The sequence below is a fragment of the Bison bison genome, unplaced genomic scaffold (assembly GCF_000754665.1).
Source record: "Bison bison bison isolate TAMUID 2011002044 unplaced genomic scaffold, Bison_UMD1.0 scf7180017864235, whole genome shotgun sequence".
NCBI classification, from domain to species: Eukaryota; Metazoa; Chordata; class Mammalia; order Artiodactyla; family Bovidae; genus Bison; species Bison bison.
Genome location: NW_011494807.1, coordinates 3988545 through 4008852, shown reverse-complemented (window position 1 = coordinate 4008852; position 20308 = coordinate 3988545). Strand labels below are relative to the sequence as shown.

General features: G+C 38.9%; 1 long non-coding RNA gene across 1 annotated transcript in view; it reads right to left on the bottom strand.

Annotated features, from left to right (window-relative positions):
- The window catches only part of LOC104993172, a 53760-nt gene that overhangs the window by 5299 nt on the left and 28153 nt on the right, over window positions 1–20308 (bottom strand). The window contains exons 6-8 of the long non-coding RNA XR_825803.1: window positions 15799–15915; window positions 13467–13593; window positions 1285–1345 (exon numbers count right to left, since the gene is read on the bottom strand). This is a non-coding gene — a long non-coding RNA (uncharacterized LOC104993172). The remainder of the gene's footprint in view (window positions 1–1284; window positions 1346–13466; window positions 13594–15798; window positions 15916–20308) is intronic.

Sequence of the window (20308 nt, the reverse complement as noted above, 5' to 3'; positions counted from 1 at the left end):
AAAGTCCTGCACTCAATATGCCAGCAAATTGAGTGCAGGACTTTCACAGCATCATCTTTCAGGATGTGGAATAGCTCAACTGGAATTCCATCACCTCCACTAGCTTTGTGTGTAGTGATGCTTTCTAAGGCCCACTTGACTTCACATTCCAGGATGTCTGGCTCTAGGTCAGTGATCACACCATCGTGATTATCTGGGTCATGAAGATCTTTTTTGTACAGTTCTTCTGTGTATTCTTGCCATCTCTTCTTAATATCTTCTGCTTCTGTTAGGTCCATACCATTTCTCTCCTTTATCAAGCTCATCTTTGCATGAAATGTTCCTTTGGTATCTCTTATTTTCTTGAAGAGATCCCTAGTCTTTCCCATTCTGTTGTTTTCCTCTATTTCTTTGCATTGATCGCTGAAGAAGGCTTTCTTATTTCTTCTTGCTATTCTTTGGAACTCTGCATTCAGATGTTTATATCTTTCCTTTTCTCCTTTGCTTTTCACTTCTCTTCTTTTCACAGCTATTTGTAAGGCCTCCCAGGACAGCCATTTTGCTTTTCTGCATTTCTTTTCTATGGGAATGGTCTTGATCCCTGTCTCCTGTACAATGTCACAAACCTCATTCCATCGTTCATCAGGCACTCTATCTATCAGATCTAGGCCCTTAAATCTATTTCTCACTTCCACTGTATAATCATAAGGGATTTGATTTGGGTCATACCTGAATGGTCTAGAGGTTTTCCCTACTTTCTTCAATTTCAGTCTGAATTTGGCAATAAGGAGTTCATGGTCTGAGCCACAGTCAGCTCCTGGTCTTGTTTTTGCTGACTGTATAGAGCTTCTCCATCTTTGGCTGCAAAGAATATAATCAATCTGATTTCGGTGTTGACCATCTGGTGATGTCCATGCATAGAGTCTTCTCTTGTGTTGTTGGAAGAGGATGTTTGTTATGACCAGTGCATTTTCTTGGCAAAACTCTATTAGTCTTTGCCCTGCTTCATTCCGTATTCCAATAGACTTCTATAATTAATAGACTTCTATACAGCAGGAAAGGGGCTTCCCTGGTGGCTCAGAGGTTAAAACGTCTGCCTGCAATGTGGGAGACCCAGGTTGAATCCCTGGGTCGGGAAGATCCCCTGGAGAAGGAAATGGCCCACTCCAGTATTCTTGCCTGGAGAATCCCATGGACAGATGAGCCTGGTAGGCTACACTCCACAGGGTCACAAAGAGTCAGACATGACTTCACTTTCACACAGCAGGCAAGCTCAAAGAGGGAAGGAAAACTCATGGCACTCACCATAATTCTTCCCCCTGGTCAACATGACACAATCAGAAGATTCCCAGATCTCAGCTTCTCCCTGGTGAGAGAAAGAGAAGACTGAAACATATGTCTCACATTTAGACTTTGGGTGAGGGGGCTACCTGAAAGACTGGTTTCTTGCCTTAATCTAAGGACTGTTAAGAAAGAGCACCAGACTGGAAGTCAGTGAGAATAAAGGCACTGTTTTGAGGCACTCACTCCCCATAGACCATTCCCCAGCTCAGTGGATCATGCAAGGGGTGCGGGGGAGGGGGAGGTAACAATTCCTGACTTCTCCCTGGAGAGAGAGAGAGTTGGAACATACATCCAGCATTCCATCTTTTCTGTGGGCTGCCTGAGGACTGGTATCTCTCTCCTGCCTCAGAGCACTGATGGGACATGATATACTCTAGATCTCTAGATGCCTGGGGTTTGCTGAACAATACAAGAGAGCTGGGCAGCACACTGCTGCTCCAAAGTACCTGCAGAACAGCAGAAAGAGAGAGGCTGATACAGCTGCACACCTCTCCCTCCAGGGAAGGAGAGAGGAGCATGTGCCCCAAGACTCTTACTGAGAACTGAAAGAGGAAAAAAAAAAAAAAAAAACTGCCAAACAAGAATACTACATCCTGCAAAACTGTGCTTTCCAAATGGAGGATAAACAAAGCTGAGGGAATTCATCATCACTGGGCTTGTCTTACAAGAAATGCAATTTCTTTTCATTTATTCATCTAAGGTAAATTTGTACCTATACACAGTAAAAAGAAAATCACATAGGAAAAAAATAATTTTCATGACATTATTCATAAAATTTGAATAAAAAATAAGAAGTTGATAAAGAGTAGGATGGGTAAATCATAGTTTATATGATAGTATACTGGTGAAGGTTAAATAGGAGAGTGAAAAACTTGGCTTAAAATTCAATATTCAAAAAACTAAGATCATAGTAACCAGTCCCATCACTTCATGGCAAATAGATGGGGGAAAAATGGAAACAGTGACTTTATTTTATTGAGCTCCAAAATCACTGCAGACAGTGACTGCAGCCATGAAATTAAAAGATGCTTGCTCCTTGGAATAAAAGCTATGACAAACCTTGACAGTCTATTAAAAATCAGAGATATTACTTTGCCAAAAAAAGTCTGTATAGTCAAAGCTATGATTTTTACAGTAGTCATGTACAGATGTGAGAGTTGGACCATAAAGAAGATTGAGATGCTTTCAAATTGTGGTGCTGGAGAAGACTCTTGAGAGTCCCCTGGACTGCAAGGAGATCAAACTAGTCAATCCTAAAGGAAATCAGTCCTGGATATTCATTGGAAGGACTGATGCTGAAGCTGAAGCTCCAATACTTTGGTCACCTGATGCAAAGAGTCAACTCATTGGAAAAGACCCTGATGCTGGGGAAGATTGAGGGCAGGAGGAGAAGGGGGTGACAGAGGATAAGATGGTTGGATGGCATCATCAACTCAACAGACATGAGTTTGCGCAAACTCTGGGAGATAGTGAAGGACAGGAAAGCTGGGTGTGCTGCAGTTCATGGGGTGGCAAGGAGTCAGACACAACTGATCAAATGAACAACATGATAGTATATTACATAGCAACAGAACTGAGCAAATTATTCTTACATGCACCATCGTGGATGAATCTCATAAATGTAATGTTGATTTACAATAGCCTGACACAAAAGAATGATTTCTGTATGATTCTGTTTTCATAAAATTCAAAACAGACAAAACTAATCTACAATGCTTAAACTTAGTCATTACCTTTGGAAACGTGACAGGAAGTAGTGAAAGAAAGGGGCACAAAGGGAATTTCTGGTGTCAGGTCATATCCTAGCTTTAATCTGAGTTGTAGTTATGTAGGTGGGTTCATTTTGTGATAAGTCATCAAGATATATGGAGAAGGCAATGGCACCCCACTCCAGTACTCTTGCCTGGAAAATCCCATGGACAGAGAAGCCTGGTAGGCTGCAGTCCATGGGATCGCTAAGAGTCAGACACGACTGAGCGACTTCACTTTCACTTTCATGCACTGGAGAAGGAGATGGCAACCCACTCCAGTGTTCTTGCCTGGAGAATCCCAGGGATGGCGGAGCCTGGTGGGCTGCTGTCTATGGGGTTGCACAGAGTCGGACACGACTGAAGCGACTTAGCAGCAGCAGTAGCATCAAGATATAAATTTATGATTTGTAAATTTTCCTACGTCAAGAAAAAGGAATACACTAAAAGGTATTCCTGCCACTACTGACTCTGATCCACTGAGCACCCATATCTACAATTCAACCCAGGATAATCACATTTTTCTATTTGGCTCCCTCTGAATTGTTGTTTTATGTTTTTTAATTAAGCTTTTTAAATGTAATTTTAGGGCTTTTCCCTCATAGCTCTGTTGGTAAAGAATCCGCCTGCAATGCAGGAGACCCCAGTTCGGTTTTGGGTCAGAAGATCCACTGGAGAAGGGATAGGCTACCCACTCCAGTATTCTTGGGCTTCCCTTGTGACTCAGCTGGTAAAGATTCCACCTGCCATGCAGAAGACGTGGGTTCGATCCCTGGGTTGGGAAGATCCCCTGGAGAAGGCAAAGGCTACCCACTCCAGTATTCTGGCCTGGCCTAATTTTAGATTAACATGCAGTTATAAGAAATAATATAGAAACATCCAGTTTTCCCCAATGGTAACATTTTGTAAAATTATAGCAATATAGTAACCAGGATACTGACACTGATACAGTCAAGATACAGAACAGTTTCATCATCACAAGGATCCCTCATGTTGACTTTAATAATCCTATCTACTTCCCTGCTGTCCCAATGCCTGGCAACTGCTAATCTAGTCTTCATTTCCATAATTTTGTCATTTTAAGAGTGTTATATAAGTGGAATCATATAGTATGCAACCTATTGAGATGGGTTTTTCTAGCCGAGCATGCAAAGTGAAAACGAAAATGTTAGTTGCTCAGTCATGCCCGACTCTTTTCAATCCCATAAACTGTAGCCCGTCAAGCTCCTCTGTCCATGGAATTCTCCATGTGAGAATACTGGAGTGGGTTGCCATTTCCTTCTCCAGGGGAACTTCCTGAGCCAGGGATCGAACCCTGGTCTCCTGCATTGCAGGCAGACGCAGGAAATGTATCCAGGTTGTAGTATATTACCAGGTCTTTCCTTTTTACAGAAGAGTAGTATTTCTTGGTATGGATATTCCACAATTTGCTCAACCTATTGTTTCCAGTTTGGGGCTATTATGAATAAAACTGCTATAAACATTTGTGTACAGATTTTTATGTGAACATAAGTCTTCATTTATCTGGTTTAAGGGTCTAGGAGTATAACTGTTATATCACATGGTAGTTGCATATTTAGTTTTTTTAAAGAAACTGTCAAAACTACTTTCCAGAGTGGTTGTACCAGCTTACATTTCCATCATCAGTGTATGATTGATCCAGTTTCTCTGTATTCTCCTCAGGATTTGCTGCTGTCACAATTTTTTATTTTATCCATTCTGATAGGTGTATACTGATATTATCATGTGGTTTTAGTTTGAATCCCTCCGTTGTCTACTGATGTTGAACATCTTTTCAAGTGCTTAATTTGACATTTGTTTATCTTCAATGAAATGTCTATGCCTTTCGCCGTTGTACTAACTGGATTGTTTGGATCTTTTTTACGGTTGAATTCTGAGAGTTCTGTATATATCCTAGATACTAGTCTTTTGTCTAATGTGTGGCTACTCCTTTGTCAGAAACATGTGTTTTTTCCCATTCTTGAAAATGTCTTTTTATCTTCTTAACAGGTTCTTTCAGAGAGCAAAAATTTTTTAATTTTGATAAAGTCCAATATAGCAATTTTCCCTTTTGTACATTGCTCTTTGGTGTCAAACCTACGAACATTTGCCTAGTATCAGGTCCTAAAGTTTTCTATGTTTTCTTGTAAAAGTTTATAGTTTTATGTCTTATGCTTAAGCTTGTGATTCATTTTAACCTTTATAAAGTATGGGGCTTAGGTTGAAGGTTTTTTTTTAACCTATGGATGTCCAATTGTCCCAGGACTATTTGATGAAAATTCTATCTTAATTCTGTTGTTTTTGCAGATTTGTCAAAACTCAGGCATGTTTGTGGGTATTTCTATGTTCTCTATTCTGTTCCAATGTCTATGTCTATCCCACCACCATTACCACATAGATATTATTATTTTAGTTATCAGTCAGTTCAGTTCAGTCACTGAGTCATATCTGACTCTTTGCAACCCCAGGGACTGCAGCACACCAGGCCTCTTTGTCCATCACCAACTCCCAAAGTTTACTCAAACTCACGTCCATTGAGTTAGTGATGCCATCTAACCATCTCAGCCTCTGTTGTCCCCTTCTCCTCTAGCCTTCAGTCATTCCCAGCATCAGGGTCTTTTCAAAGGTCTCAGCTCTTCACATCAAGTGGCCAAAGTACTGGAGTTTCAGCTTCAATATGAGTCCATCCGATGAATGTTCAGGGCTGATTTCCTTTAGTGTGGACTGAATGCATCTCCTTGCAGTTCAATGGGACTCTCAAGAGTCTTTTCCAACACCACAGCTCAAAGCATCAATTCTTCAGCGCTCAGCTTTCTTTATAGTCCAACTCTCACATCCATACATGACTACTGGGAAAACCTTAGTCTTGACTAGACAGACTTTTGTTGGCAAAGTAATGTCTCTGCTTTTTAATATGCTGTCTAGGTTGGTCGTAACTTCTCTTCCAAGGAGTCTTTTTATATCATGGCTGCAGTCACCATCTGCAGTGATTTTGGAGCCCAAAAAAATAAAGTCTGACACTATTTCCACTGTTTCCCCATCTGTTTCCCATGAAGTGATGGGACCAGATACCATGATCCGTTTTCTGAATGTTGAGCTTTAAGACAACTTTTTCACTCTCCTCTTTCACCTTCATCAAGAGGCTCTTCAGTTCTTCTTCGCTTTCTGCCATAAGGGTTCTGTCATCTACATATCTGAGTTTATTGATATTTCTCCCAGCAATCTTGATTCTAGCTTGTGCTTCATCCAGCCCAGCATTTCTCATGATGTACTCTGCAAATAAGCTAAATAAGCAGGGTGACAATATGCAGCCTTGACGTACTTCTTTTCCTATTTGGAACCAGTCTGTTGTTCTATGTCCACTTCTAACTGTTGCTTCCTGACCTGAATACAGGTTTCTCAAGAGGCAGGTCAGGTGGTCTGGTATTCCCATCTCTTTCACAATTTTCCATAATTTACTGTGATCCACACAGTCTAAGGCTTTGGCATAGTCAATAAAGCAGAAATAGATGTTTTCTGGAACTCTCTTGCTTTTTCGATGATCCAGCAGATGTTGGCAACTTGGTCTATGGTTCCTCTGCCTTTTCTAAAACCAGCTTGAACATCTGGAAGTTCACAGTTCATGCACTGTTGAAGCCTGGCTTGGAGAATTTTGCATATTACTTTACTAGCTTGTGAGATAAGTGCAATTGTGCCGTAGATGGAGCACTCTTTGGCATTGCCTTTCTTTGGGATTGGAATGAAACTGACCTTTTCCAGTTCTGTGGCCACTGCTGAGTTTTCCAAATTTGCTGGCATATTAAGTACAGCACTTTCACAGCATCATCTTTTAGCACTCAAAATAGCTTAACTGGAATTCCATCACCTCCACTAGCTTTGTTCGTAGTGATGCTTCCTAAGGCCCACTTGACTTCACATTCCACGACATCTGGCTCTAGGTGAGTGATCACACCATCGTGATTGTCTGGGTCATGAAGATCTTTTTTGTACAGTTCTTCTGTGTATTCTTACCACCTCTTCTTAATATCTTCTGCTTCTGTTAGGTCCATACCATTTCTGTCCTTTATTGAGCCCATCTTTGCATGAAATGTTCCCTTGGTATCTCTAATTTTCTTGAAGAAATCGCTAGTCTTTCCCATTCTATTGTTTTCCTCTATTTCTTCGCACTGATCTCTGAGGAAGGCTTTCATCTCTCCTTGCTATTCTTTGGAACTCTGCATTCAAATGCTTATATCTTTTCTTTTCTCCTTTGTTTTTTGGTTCTCTTCTTTTCACAGCTATTTGTAAGGCCTCCTCACAGAGACATTTTGCTTTTTTGCATTTCTTCTTCTTGGGGATGGTCTTGCTCCCTGTCTCCTGATCAATGTCACAAACCTCCATCCATAGTTCATCAGGCACTCTGTCTATCAGATCTAGTCCCTTAAATCTATTTCTCACTTCCACTGTATAATTGTTAGGAATTTGATTTAGGTCATACCTGAATGGTCTAGTGGATTTCTCTGCTTTCTTCTATTTAAGTCTGAATTTGGCAATAAGGAGTTCATGATCAGAGCAACAGTCAGCTCCTGGTCTTGTTTTTGCTGACTGTATAGAGCCTCTTCATCTTTGGCTGCAAAGAATATAAACAATCTGATTTCAGTGTTAACCATCTGGTAATGTCCATGTATAGAGTCTTCTCTTGTGTTGTTGGAAAAGGGTGTTCGCTATGACCAGTGCATTCTCTTAGCAGAACTCTATTAGCCTTTGCCCTGCTTCATTCTGTACTATAAGGCCAAATTTGCCTGTTACTCCAGGTGTTTCTTGACTTCCTACTTTTGCATTCCAGTCCCCTATAATGAAAAGGACATCTTTTTTGGGTGTTAGTTCTAGATGGTCTTGTAGGTTTTCATAGAACCATTCAACTTCAGCTTCTTCAGCATTACTGGTCAGGGCATAGACTTGGATTACTGTGCTGTTGAATGGTTCGCCTTGGAAATGAACAGAGATCATTCTGTCATTTTTGAGACTGCGTCCAAGTACTGCATTTCGGACCCTTTTGTTGACTATGATGGCTACTCCATTTCTTCTAAGGGATTCTTGCCCACTGTAGTAGATATAATGGTCATCTGAGTTAAATTCACTCATTCCAGTCCATTTTAGTTCACTGATTCCTAAAATGTCAACGTTCACTCTTATCATCTCCTGTTTGACCACTTCCAATTTGCCTTGATTCAGGGACCTAACATTCCAGGTTCCTATGCAATATTGCTCTTTACAACATTGGACCTTGCGTCCACCACCAGTCACATCTCCAAGTGGGTGTTGTTTTTGCTTTGGCTCCGTCTCTTCATTCTTTCTGGAGTTGTTTCTTCACCGCTATCCAGTAGCATATTGGACACCTACCGACCTGGGGAGTTCATCTTTCAGTGTCCTATCTTTTGCCTTTTCATACTGTTCATGGGGTTCTCAAGGCAGAAATATTTATTTTAGTTAAAAATAACTCTTCAAATAGGAAAGACAGACTCCCTCTCACTTTAGTCTTCTTTTTTCAAAATAGATCTAGCTAATCTAGTTCTTTTTTCTTTCCATGTAAATTTTGGATAATATTGTCTGTGTCTATAAAAGATATTGCTTGGATATATATTAAACCTTTCATCAATTTGTGAGAATTGATATTTTTATTATGTTGAGGCTTATAATGCATGAATGCTGCTGCTGCTGCTGCTGCTAAGACACTTCAGTTGTACCTGATTCTGTGCAACCCATAGATGGCAGCCCACCAGGCTCTTCTATCCATAGGATTCTCCAGGCAAGAGTACTGGAGTGGGTTACCATTGCCTTCTCCAATAATGTATGAATAGATATTTCTATTTCTGTACATGTTCTTTCTTTCATCAGCATTGTATACTTTTCAACATACAAGTCTTGCACAAGTTTTGTTAGATCTATAATATAGTATTTCATTATTTTTATGTGATTATAAATGATAGTTCAATTTCAGTGTCCATGTGTTCATTGCTAGTATATAAACATATAATTGATTTTTATGTTTATCTTGTATCTTGCAACATTGCTGAACTCAGCTGTTAGAACTTCTCATGTTATATTTGTTTAATCTCACATTTTCTTCTCATTTTTTGACAGTTAAGTGCTTAAGAATCTAAAATATGCTACTTTTATAGTATAAGTTTCACATGAATTATATCTGAACCTTTTGAGGGTTAAATTTTACTGACCACTGATTCTTACATATGCATGATTATTTCCATGTGTGTTTTATATTCTGGAGGTTACGATGTCTTTACTGACACATTATTAGCAGAAATTCAACATACCCTTGTGTGCAGTTTATGTGATATTACATTTTCTTCTGAAGCACTCAGGGATAGTATTATCTTAGGACTGATTTTTATGTCAATTAAAAATGTATAGCTGCATTGGGGCATACTCACAAATTAAGAATTAAATGAGAAGAATTTTTTCTACTATGAAAAAAAGTTTTTGCTCTATGCTAATGAGATAACAAAGGACTGGGAAAATGCCAGAATTTTTCTGCTCCATTTTGCACACAGCATATAGTCCCTTGAAGGTTTAATATCAGCATCTCTGAGTTCAAATTTCCCACCAATGATAGCCTGTTTTGTTTGACTACCAAGCCCCTTGGTCAGTAAAACTAGTATCCAGTCTCTAAAACAACCACAATGTCAACTCAGATTTATTTCTTTGGAGTTCAATAGCCCTATGACCCTCCATTTTGGATCATTACTGATTTCCTTTACTTATTTAAAGTTTAGTGGTGCAATCGAGGTGATTTATTATACTTTTTCTGCCATAAGGGTGGTGTCATCTGCATATCTGAGATTATTGATATTTCTCCCGGCAATCTTGATTCCAGCTTGTGCTTCTTCCAGCCCAGCATTTCTCATGATGTACTCTGCATGTAAGTTAAATAAGCCGGGTGACAATATGCAGCCTTGACGTACTCCTTTTCCTATTTGGAACAAGTCTGTTGTCCCATGTCCAGTTCTAACTGTTGCTTCCTGACCTGCATACAGGTTTCTCAAGAGGCAGGTCAGGTGGTCTGGTATTCCCATCTCTTTCACAATTTTCCACAGTTTATTGTGATCCACACAGTCAAAGGCTTTGGCATAGTCAATAAAGCAGAAGTAAATGTTTTCCTGGAACTCTCTTGCTTTTAAGATGACCCAGCTGATGTTAGCAATTTGATCTCTGGTTCCTCTGCCTTTTCTAAAACCAGTGTGAACATCTAGAAGTTCACGGTTCATGTATTGCTGAAGCCTGGCTTGGAGAATTTTGAGCATTACTTTACTAGCGTGTGAGATGAGTGCGATTGTCCGGTAGTTTGAGCATTCTTTGGCATTGCTTTTCTTTGGGATTGGAATGAAAACTGACCTTTTCCAGTCCTCTGGCCACTGCTGAGTTTTCCAAATTTGCTGGCATACTGAGTGCAGGACTTTCACAGCAGCATCTTTCAGTATTTGAAATAGCTCAACTGGAATTCCATCACCTCCACTAGCTTTGTTCGTAGTGATGCTTTCTAAGGCCCACTTGACTTCACGTTCCAGGACATCTGGCTCTAGGTTAGTGATCACACCATCGTGATTGTCTGGGTCATGAAGATCTTTTTTGATGACACCACCCTTATGGCACAAAGTGAAGATGCACTAAAAAGCCTCTTGATGAAAGTGAAAGAGGAGAGTGAAAAAGCTGGCTTAAAGCTCAACATTCAGAAAATGAAGATCATGGCATCTGGTCCCATAACTTCATGGGAAATAGATGGGGAAACAGTGGAAACAGTGTCAGACTTTATTTTTGGGGGCTCCAAAATCACTGCAGATGGTGATTGCAGCCATGAAATTAAAAGACGCTTACCCCTTGGAAGGAAAGTTATGGCCAACCTAGATGGTGTATTAAAAAGCAGAGACATTACTTTGCCAACAAAGGTCCGTCTAATCAAGGCTATGGTTTTTTCAGTGGTCATGTATGGATGTGAGAGTTGGACTGTGAAGAAAGCTGAGCACTGAAGAATTGATGCTTTTGAACTGTGGTGTTGGAGAAGACTCTTGAGAGTCCCTTGGTTTGCAAGGAGATCCAACCAGTCCATCCTAAAGATGATCAGTCCTGGGTGTTCACTGGAAGGACTGATGCTGAAGCTGAAACTCCAATACTTTGGCCACCTCATGAGAAAAGTTGACTCATTGGAAAAGGGATTGAGAGCAGGAGGAGAAGGGGATGACAGAGGATGAGATGGTTGGATGGCATCACCAACTCGATGGACATGAGTTTGGGTAAACTCCAGGAGTTGGTGATGGACAGGGAGGACTGGCATGCTGTGATTCATGGGGTCGCAAACAGTCGGACACCTAAGCAACTGAACTGAACTGATTATACTTTTTCCAGCATTTTGGTATATTATGTAGTATGAATGTTTTAATTCTACTTAGATATACATAGTAATATCAGCTATTACTTCATTATTATTAGACTTTAATATTTTACTTAGATTCTATTATTTAGGCTCATACATGAAATAGGCTTATAATTTTATATCTTATACTTTGTAACCAAGGTGATAGCACCTTCTAAATAAGTTGGGTGGATTTAATATTTTTCTAATTTCTAGAACAATCTGTATAATATAGAGAGATTCTACTACTTAAATTTTTGGTAAATTCTCCTATAAAATATTCTGGGTCTGAGACTTTACTGGTACGAGGTCTTTGATCACCAGGGCTGTATTTTTTTTTTGGTCAGTAATTATTGGCCCACTCATGGTTTTCCTTTTCCTCATACAAATTTTGGCATTTCAGAAGTCATCCATTTCATCTATGCTTTAAATCATTTGCATATATTCCTTTCTAATATTTTTATTAATTTTTAAACCCTTTGCTACCAGTCGTGATATGGAAGTTTTTCTCTGTATTTTGTCTTCTCTCTCGTCTAGTCTCTATCAGTGCTGGTAGAGGTTTATTTGTCATAAAGCATTTAAACCAGCTTTTAATTTTGTTCTTTATTTAATAAATTTAGATACAAAATAATAAAATTAATGTCTTTCAGACACATTGGTTTGGAGAAGGCAATGGCACTCCACTCCAGTACTCTTGCCTGGAAAATCCCATGGGCAGAGGACCCTGGTGGGCCGCAGTCCATGGGGTGGCTAAGAGTCGGACACTACTGAGCGACTTCACTTTCACTTTTCACTTTCAAGTATTGGAGAAGGAAATGGCAACCCACTCCAGTATTCTTGCCTGGAGAATCCCAGGGACGGGGGAGCCTGGTGGGCTGCGGCCTCTGGGGTTGCACAGAGTCGGACACGACTGAAGTGACTTAGCAGACACATTGGTTATAAAGATACTTTCTATAGCTATAAATTCAAAATGCTACATGCTAAGTCGCTTCTGCCATGTCCAACTCTTTGTGACCCCACAGCCTGTAGCTTGCCAGGCTCATCTGTCCATGGGATTCTCCAGGCATGAGTTTTGGAGTGGGTTGCCATTTCCTTCTCCAATAAATTCAAAATATAAAGTGAATCAAAAATTTATTTACATTTAGACAGTGCTCAAAATCAATGATTTCTTTCTTATTACAACCAGTATTTTCACTTGTCTAGCCTTCTCGCACTAATCACCAGAATCTGATCATCCATATGACCCATTGCCACGATGAACAATCCACTGGAACACTCAAAGCATGTGAATTGCTCAGGCAACAGCTTTATTCCAGCAGTTAGCAGGACAAACAGCATTTTCCATAATATAAACCACGCTTCCTAAGCAAAAACAAAAGTCATATCCACTTCCGTTGATAAAAATGTATGCTGTGGGAGAAGGCTCTGTACTCACTTTTTTTAAAAAAAAGGTAGAAAGCAAGGTGAATTCTTTCTGAATTTTTCCACAAGGGAAATGAAACTAAGAAGCACAGGATTTTAAAATTAAAAGTGACCAGAGAAGTCAAACCATTCATCACCCTCATTCTGCAGGTGAAGAAGTCATGGCCTAGAGAATTGATACATATTAATACTAGATGACACACAAAAACCAGAACTCAGTCAGATCAGTGACTACAACCTGATAACAAAATGAATATTTTTCCCTTACTACAACTTACCAGGAAAGAAGCAAAATTCCAGGAATGAGAAACTTGAGAATGATGAAAGGATGGAAAATGGGAAGTGCAAGATGGAAAACTCTTAGGGAAGAGTCCTACTAAAATTAAAGAGGAATTTTAACAAGGACAGACAAATTTGAGAACACTAAATTCCCACTTGATAATAAATGAGAACTGACTTTTTTATTCATGTCACTTCTATAAATCAAAGCCAAAGGGCCCATTTGTATTTTGTTACTCAAATTGGTATTACCGTTCTCATTGTTCAAACACTGACTGAATATTTACCTGCAAGTTATCTTTGCAGTTATGAAGGACGTGGCACAAGAAGAAAGGCAAACAGAAAGCAAGCATCAATGTTTCTTTTATTAGGAAATGCTAAGTTGTGCCAGTGTTTCTTTGTCACATTTGCAATCTAGGAGGGAGAGGGAAAAAACATATTGCAATTTAAACTCAGAGCCTGATTATCAATGACCTTTAAACTCTGAAACCAGTGTTACTGCCCACATGGTAAATGCAATTATGAAATTTGATTTCCTATATGTTGTAGGCAATGAAACGTTTTAATTGACACTGATATATATTTGTAATAAGTTCTGTATAAATTAAAAATCAATGCCAATTTCAACTCCCTGGGTAATTTTTTATTGAATATGCAAAGATTTCATGGGGGCTGGACATTTGCAAATAGCAAAACAACAAAAAACAAATTTGACACAGAACTCAACTATTCTAAACCCAGAAATGGTATCTGGCTACAGGGCTTACCAAAACCATTAAGCAAACTTGCCAAACCTAAGTTTGCCTCATAGTTTCAGGAGATTCCCACAATGTTATAGCAGGTAGGAGCCCTCAATTGCTTCACTATTTCTCCACTCACCGTCAGACTAAACCAGCAGCACAACCTGATTCCTTCTCTTTGCTGAAACCCTTCTATTCTGCTTTAACTGAGACACTGCTGAATGTAATGGAGCTGCCTTCACTGTAGTCAGGCTGGGTACCTGTATTCAGAGACCACACACTGTCTGAGATGCGTCATGCCTAAAACACTGACCCAAGTTCCTGTGACCAGGGTTTGATGGAACTACACTAACCAGAAAACTCAGCATGCATGGAACACGTTTGAACATGCATTCATCCATGCAAGAACACCCACGCATATGCGTGCACAGGTGCTCATCAAGTAACTGGTAAGAGGGCTGCAGATGAGATTGTTCTGACTTCCAGTTGGCATTTCTGGGCAGGCAGTTCTCAGCACCTTCTGGCACCAGTGAGGGTGACAGCATTGTGCTGGGCTCTCAGGGCTTCAGAGCACAAAGTGAAAACAAGGCTCTCCTGAAAGGCAACCAGCCCCTCTCTAGTGCAACCACTCAAGCGCTTCCTTCCTTTCTCAACTTTTGGCTAGAAGTGAACAGCACATTACATACAGCAAAGCTTGCAGACTGGGAGAGCTGTCAGGGCTATTGTTTTCTTTCTCTTTTCCACATTGATTTCATCTGAGACTGAACATCACAGCAATTATGCCTGTCAGCTCTAGACCTTAACTTCCTATACAATTTTGAAAATGTCCCTGTTAACATGAGGCCATCTGGAGATGGGTCCTCTTTATGAATTCCCATATGTATGCAACCAGACCCAGTGGGTGACTACAGTGGTATCATTTAAATGTTCTTTTTCCAGCGGTCCAAACCAGGTAGCATATCTCATAATGATAAATCTGAAAATGAGGATTATGTGCTTATGTTAAAAAGAAAAGGCATATAAGTGAACTGTGTAGCAATAGAAACTGTGTCTGACTAGGTTGTGAAAACCTGTACAAGACTAATGTATGACCTAATTTCTATAACATTTTTATATTTATTTGTGATATATATACATATTTATGACTATAACACTCAATAAAGGCATAGTAAGATATAGGTTTTTATTTACTTTTCACATATCTATATTTTATAAGCTTTCTTCAGTAATTTTGCATTATTTTTACTATAGAATCTTCTTTTAATTTTAAGCTAGCATGAGATGAGCTACAGGAAGTATGTGTAAGGAACATAAGTCTCCTTTTATAGACGCAGAATATCCAAGCATATATAAACAGAAGGAAATGTACAATTGTATGTAAGTAAACATACATAGAGCTCAGAAAATAGAGTTAAGCTTGTGAAAGTAGCAGAGCTGGAACTGCCTCCCCAGAATATTTATATGCACCCACAAAGATGTTTATATAAACTCGCCATCCATCCACAACTTCCCAAGTTACTTTTTTGTCATTTTTGCAGTCCTGATGGCTCAGCAGAGTCCCTTTACAATACTGAGTACCCTATCCTAACTCTGACATATAAATTCAGATGGCAAGGAATCATCATATGGGGAATCTTCTCTGGTAAAAGCTCGAAAAACAAAATGCCTATCAAACTTTTCCAAATGCCATGATTTTTTAAGAGAAACAAGGAACCAAGAGAAAACAGGCAATGGTTAAAACAAAACAAAAAAATACTATTTTCTTCTTTCAAGTCAAAAGCGCTAAATCGTAACTGCCTTGTAAATCTCTATCAATTTGTGCTCCATGTAAATCTCAAACAGGAATTCTCTTAGAAAACCTTCCCTAGAAAGTACTTACCAGGATGTTTATGTAGTCATTACTGGTAGGTTTTTCTCGGCAGGAAAAAAGTCACGGTTGCAGTTCCAATCTTTAGAGGATACAAAAATGTATTTCAGGAGGCAGTAAGCCTTTTCACTAAAAAAAAAAAAAAAAAAAAGACTTCAGTTCTAACCATAATTATATTCTCACAAAGAAATTGAGAAATGGGATTTTTCTTTATTGGTAGATCAATGGCTTTATCCAAGCAACAGTTCATGAATAAATCTCTTTTTAAAGATCTAAAATGTGACACAAGCTCATTATTAGAAAATATTCAAATAACTAAGCAGATAGCTTTAAGGGGGAGAAAACTGTATTCTGAACCAGAGCTGCATCCTCAATGATGTATCTTTTTTTTAACTATTGGGAAAATACATTTTTGGTTAGACTAAAGTGTATCCTCTTCAAGATCACTTTCCCTACATATTCCAACTGTAACAAAATAATGCAACACTAATCTGTAAGACTTTTTTCAGTAATAGATGTTTTTCTTCAGTAAATCAATGCAAAGGCTAATTGGGGTGGAAGGTGACTATCTCTCTTGGTTATAAATACATTTGCATTGCTATCAATCTTTTCCACTACCAATGTTAAACGAGGCTGAACAACCTAGGGGAGGGAAAAAAAAAAAAGTTCAATGTTAACATGTAGTAAATGCTGCCATCAAGTGGCCAAATAGAGAGTTGCTCTAACAAAAACAAAGTCAGCTAATTTACTAACACAATGTTTAAAACCTGGATCCAATCTTACTTCGAGTTTGACAAGTATTTTTATCATAAAGAGGGGTTTTATAGTAAAAGTGAAGGTCGTTTAGTCGTGTCCGACTCTTTGCGATCCCATGGACTATATATACAGTCCATGGAATTCTTCAGGCCAGAATATTGGAGTGGGTAGCCTTTCCCTCAGAGAAGGCGATGGCACCCCACTACTCTTGCCTGGAAAATCCCAGGGACAGGGGAGCCTGGTGGGCTGCCATCTATGGGGTCACACAGAGTCGGACACGACTGAAGCAACTTAGCAGCAGCAGCAGCCTTTCCTTTCTCCAGGGGAATCTTCCCGACCCAGGAATCGAACCCAGGTATCCTACATTGCAGGCAGATTCTTTACCAGCTGAGCCACAAGGGAAGCCATTTATAATAAAGAAGTACTTTAAAACTACTACCTGAGGGCCAAAAGTGGCCCATGGTCTGTTTCTGTATGGCCCACAAGCTAAAACTGTGGCCTGCAAAAATCTGAGGAAAAAAAAAAAAGATTACAATACCCCCTGTAAGTGAACATTCTTTAGTTCTGGGTACATTATTACTAAATCATATATCCTTAACCCAAAGCCCATCTATGATGATACGCTGGTGACATTGAACTTGAACTATTTAATGTTAAAAGTCACTGAACTCTATTTTCTCATATTTAAAAATGTTTTATCTAAAAATCTTAGCACCTTATATGTGCAAGCTTTGTTTTAATAATTCACACTGTCCATTGCTTAAAATTAACTTTGAAGTAGATACGTCTGAGTCGTGAGAAATAGCTTCCCTAGCACAGAGCATGAAACTTTCACATATTAGGCTATGGAAAGCACAAATTTTTAACTTATTAAAGATTGGTCCCCAGATCTATAAGAGTAATTATTTGGTGTTGTTTAGTCTCTAAGTTGTATCTGACTCTTTGCAACCCCAGGACTGTAGCGGCCAGGTTTCTCTGTCCATGGGATTTCCCAGGCAAGAATACTGGAGTGGGTTGTATAATGTCAACTGATTTCCATTTTGCATGGCAGAGAATAAAAGTATAGTACAAAGATGAGAATTTTTTAAAATGTATAGTTTTTTTAATCAACAGATGTTAATGATGTGCATGAGAAGCTACTTTTTCTTTCATTTCCATAATGGTAGATGTGAAAACACTGGGCCCAAGTTAGGATGTTTATTCTCACATTTTAAGTGAGGCAGATAATTAAACAGCTTATCATTGCTCAAAAAACAAACACATTTTAAATATACATTTAATAATCAATAGAATTTTGCAAATGGCAGCTGATGAGGTTTTCAAAGTTCTGTGAAAACTAAGATATACAGTATTCCTTAGAATATGGTCAACAGATGACCCACAACAGGATCATGTAAAATGCTTATTTTAAAAATCAGATTCTTAGATCTGATCTTGGACCTATTGAGTAAGAATTTCAAGGGAGAGACTGAATTTGACTCTTTAACAAAACTCATAGGTAAATTCTATGACCTTAAAGTTTAAGAACCTCTTCACTTTAGTAAATGAGAAACAAAAGTAAACTCATTTTCTTAAGATCACACAGCTAGGATTAGAATCCGAAATAGAAGACTGCCTTCCTGGTCTCCAGGCTAAAATTCATTATCCTATACTATATAAACTGGAAAAAGCTTTCCCATTTCAAGTCTCAGAATCCTTGCACTATGATTGGGAGCTATTAACAACAAACAGAAGAGTCATTTCTTATGTTAAACCTTATGGTCTTTAATAAGCAAAAAATACAAGGTGCTATATTATTATAAATAAGATATATTAATATTAATCACCATTAAAACTAATAATAGCTGACTTCTTATAAAGGCAACAGTGTAAAACTGTTCCTTTCTTAACCATTAAACATTAAATCATTAAACAAAAATAGGGTGAAGAAACATAAATCAAAAAATGAACCATAATGTTTACCCAAATAGAGGAAAAATATTAATAACTCCTTCTATAACTATATGCCAGTTACAATGCAACTTTGCCACCTCTTGAAACTGGATTGGTCTTCTGACTTGCTTCGAGTAATGGAATGCAGCAGAAATGTTGCTATGAGACTTTCTAGCCTCTGCCATGAGAGGTCTTGCAGCTTCCTGCCTTCTGGAACCCTGAGATCACCATGCTATGAAGATAGCCAGGATGAAACCACATGGAAAGAGAGACCAAAATATCCCAGTTGTCTCAGCCATTGCAAAATGAGTCACCAGCTGACTGAAGCCATGTAAATAAACCCAGGTGAGATCAGCAGAACTGCCTGATCAACCAACAGAGCTGGGAGAAGTAACACATTGTAGTTGATTTAAGTCACCAAGTTTTGAGGTGCTTTGTTCCATAACGAAAGATAACTAATACACTTAGAAACCACCACAACCATAAACCACAACAAATGAAGAAGCAACCACAGTGCTAAACTGCAATGGCTGCCAAGTACAGTAAAAACAACACAAAGACAGGGGAAAACTCCACAAGAGACAGAAGCCACTTCAGGCCCTGAGCACAGTGAGGCGTTCGCCACTGTAGGCGGGATCTGCCAAGACAAACAGAGTCCTTCTTCACTTGAACAGCCACCTGGGTTTCATGCAGGAGCTGTGGAGCTCTCAGTAAACCTCACTTTATACCGTGGCAGACATTGCCAAGCTGAATATGAAAGCATTCAGACATGTCATCTTTCCATAAGAGTTGCTGTGAGTGAAACGTGGTTGTAGAGAAATTATCAGTGGAAGTAGCCCTGCAGAGAATTAGGGAAAAAAGGAAGAAAGGAAGGGGAGAGAAGGGAGAGAGAGAGAGAGAAAGCTAGAGAGAAAAATGAGGGGAGGGGAAGGGAAGGGGACGGGAGGGGAGGGAAGAGAAGGAAGGAGGAGGAAAAAAGACAGAAAGAAAGAAAGAATGAGCTTATGGCTTCACTAGGTGCCAGAAAGACTGCTAGGTTACACAGAATTTGGTTTACTTAGAATGCTCATGGAAATATGTTCAAAATCCTTGGTCTAAAATCCAAACTTCCTGCTGCAGTCTAACTCTCCTCTATACTATCAAACATCAAACAGCTGATTCATATACATGTTAGAGGTAAAAAATAGGGGAAAAAATCAGCTGGGACATATATAAAAATAGTACTAAAAGACTAAGGAAAAGAATATGACAAGCAGAAGGCAGATAAAAATTTCTTAAGACTATAACACAAATCAGGCCAAAAATTATGAAAAATATAGTATTCTTTAAATAAAAATCATTTCAAAAATCACAACCCCTCTGAAACAAGAATCCAGATAAGACATAGTAGGCCTCAAGAGAAAAGATCAGAAAACAAATGTAAAGGGCTGAGTCAAAGTCCAGAAAAAGAAGAGAGAAAAATAAAACTCTACAACAATGAAGTTTACATTAAAGCTCTCAGAAGGAAAAAACAAACCGTTTCCAAAAGCACAAAAATATAGAACAATGACATTTAAGTATCTGAAAGAACAGTACTCTTATGGAGCTAAAGAAGAGGCAACATGGACACAGTTGACGTTCCTAAAGAAGAAATATAACAATAAATATCCAAATATTAAAAAAAAAGAGAATATTTCTTTGAAGTAAAGGAAAAATCAAGCATATAGGTAAAATGAGTTCATTGTGTACAGGTAAAACGAGTACATTGTGTACCAGAAAAAGTTGCTTTAGAATGATCAGCACTTAACCTGAGAAACTCTCTGGAGTTTAATGACAGAGCTTTGTTGGGGGGGGG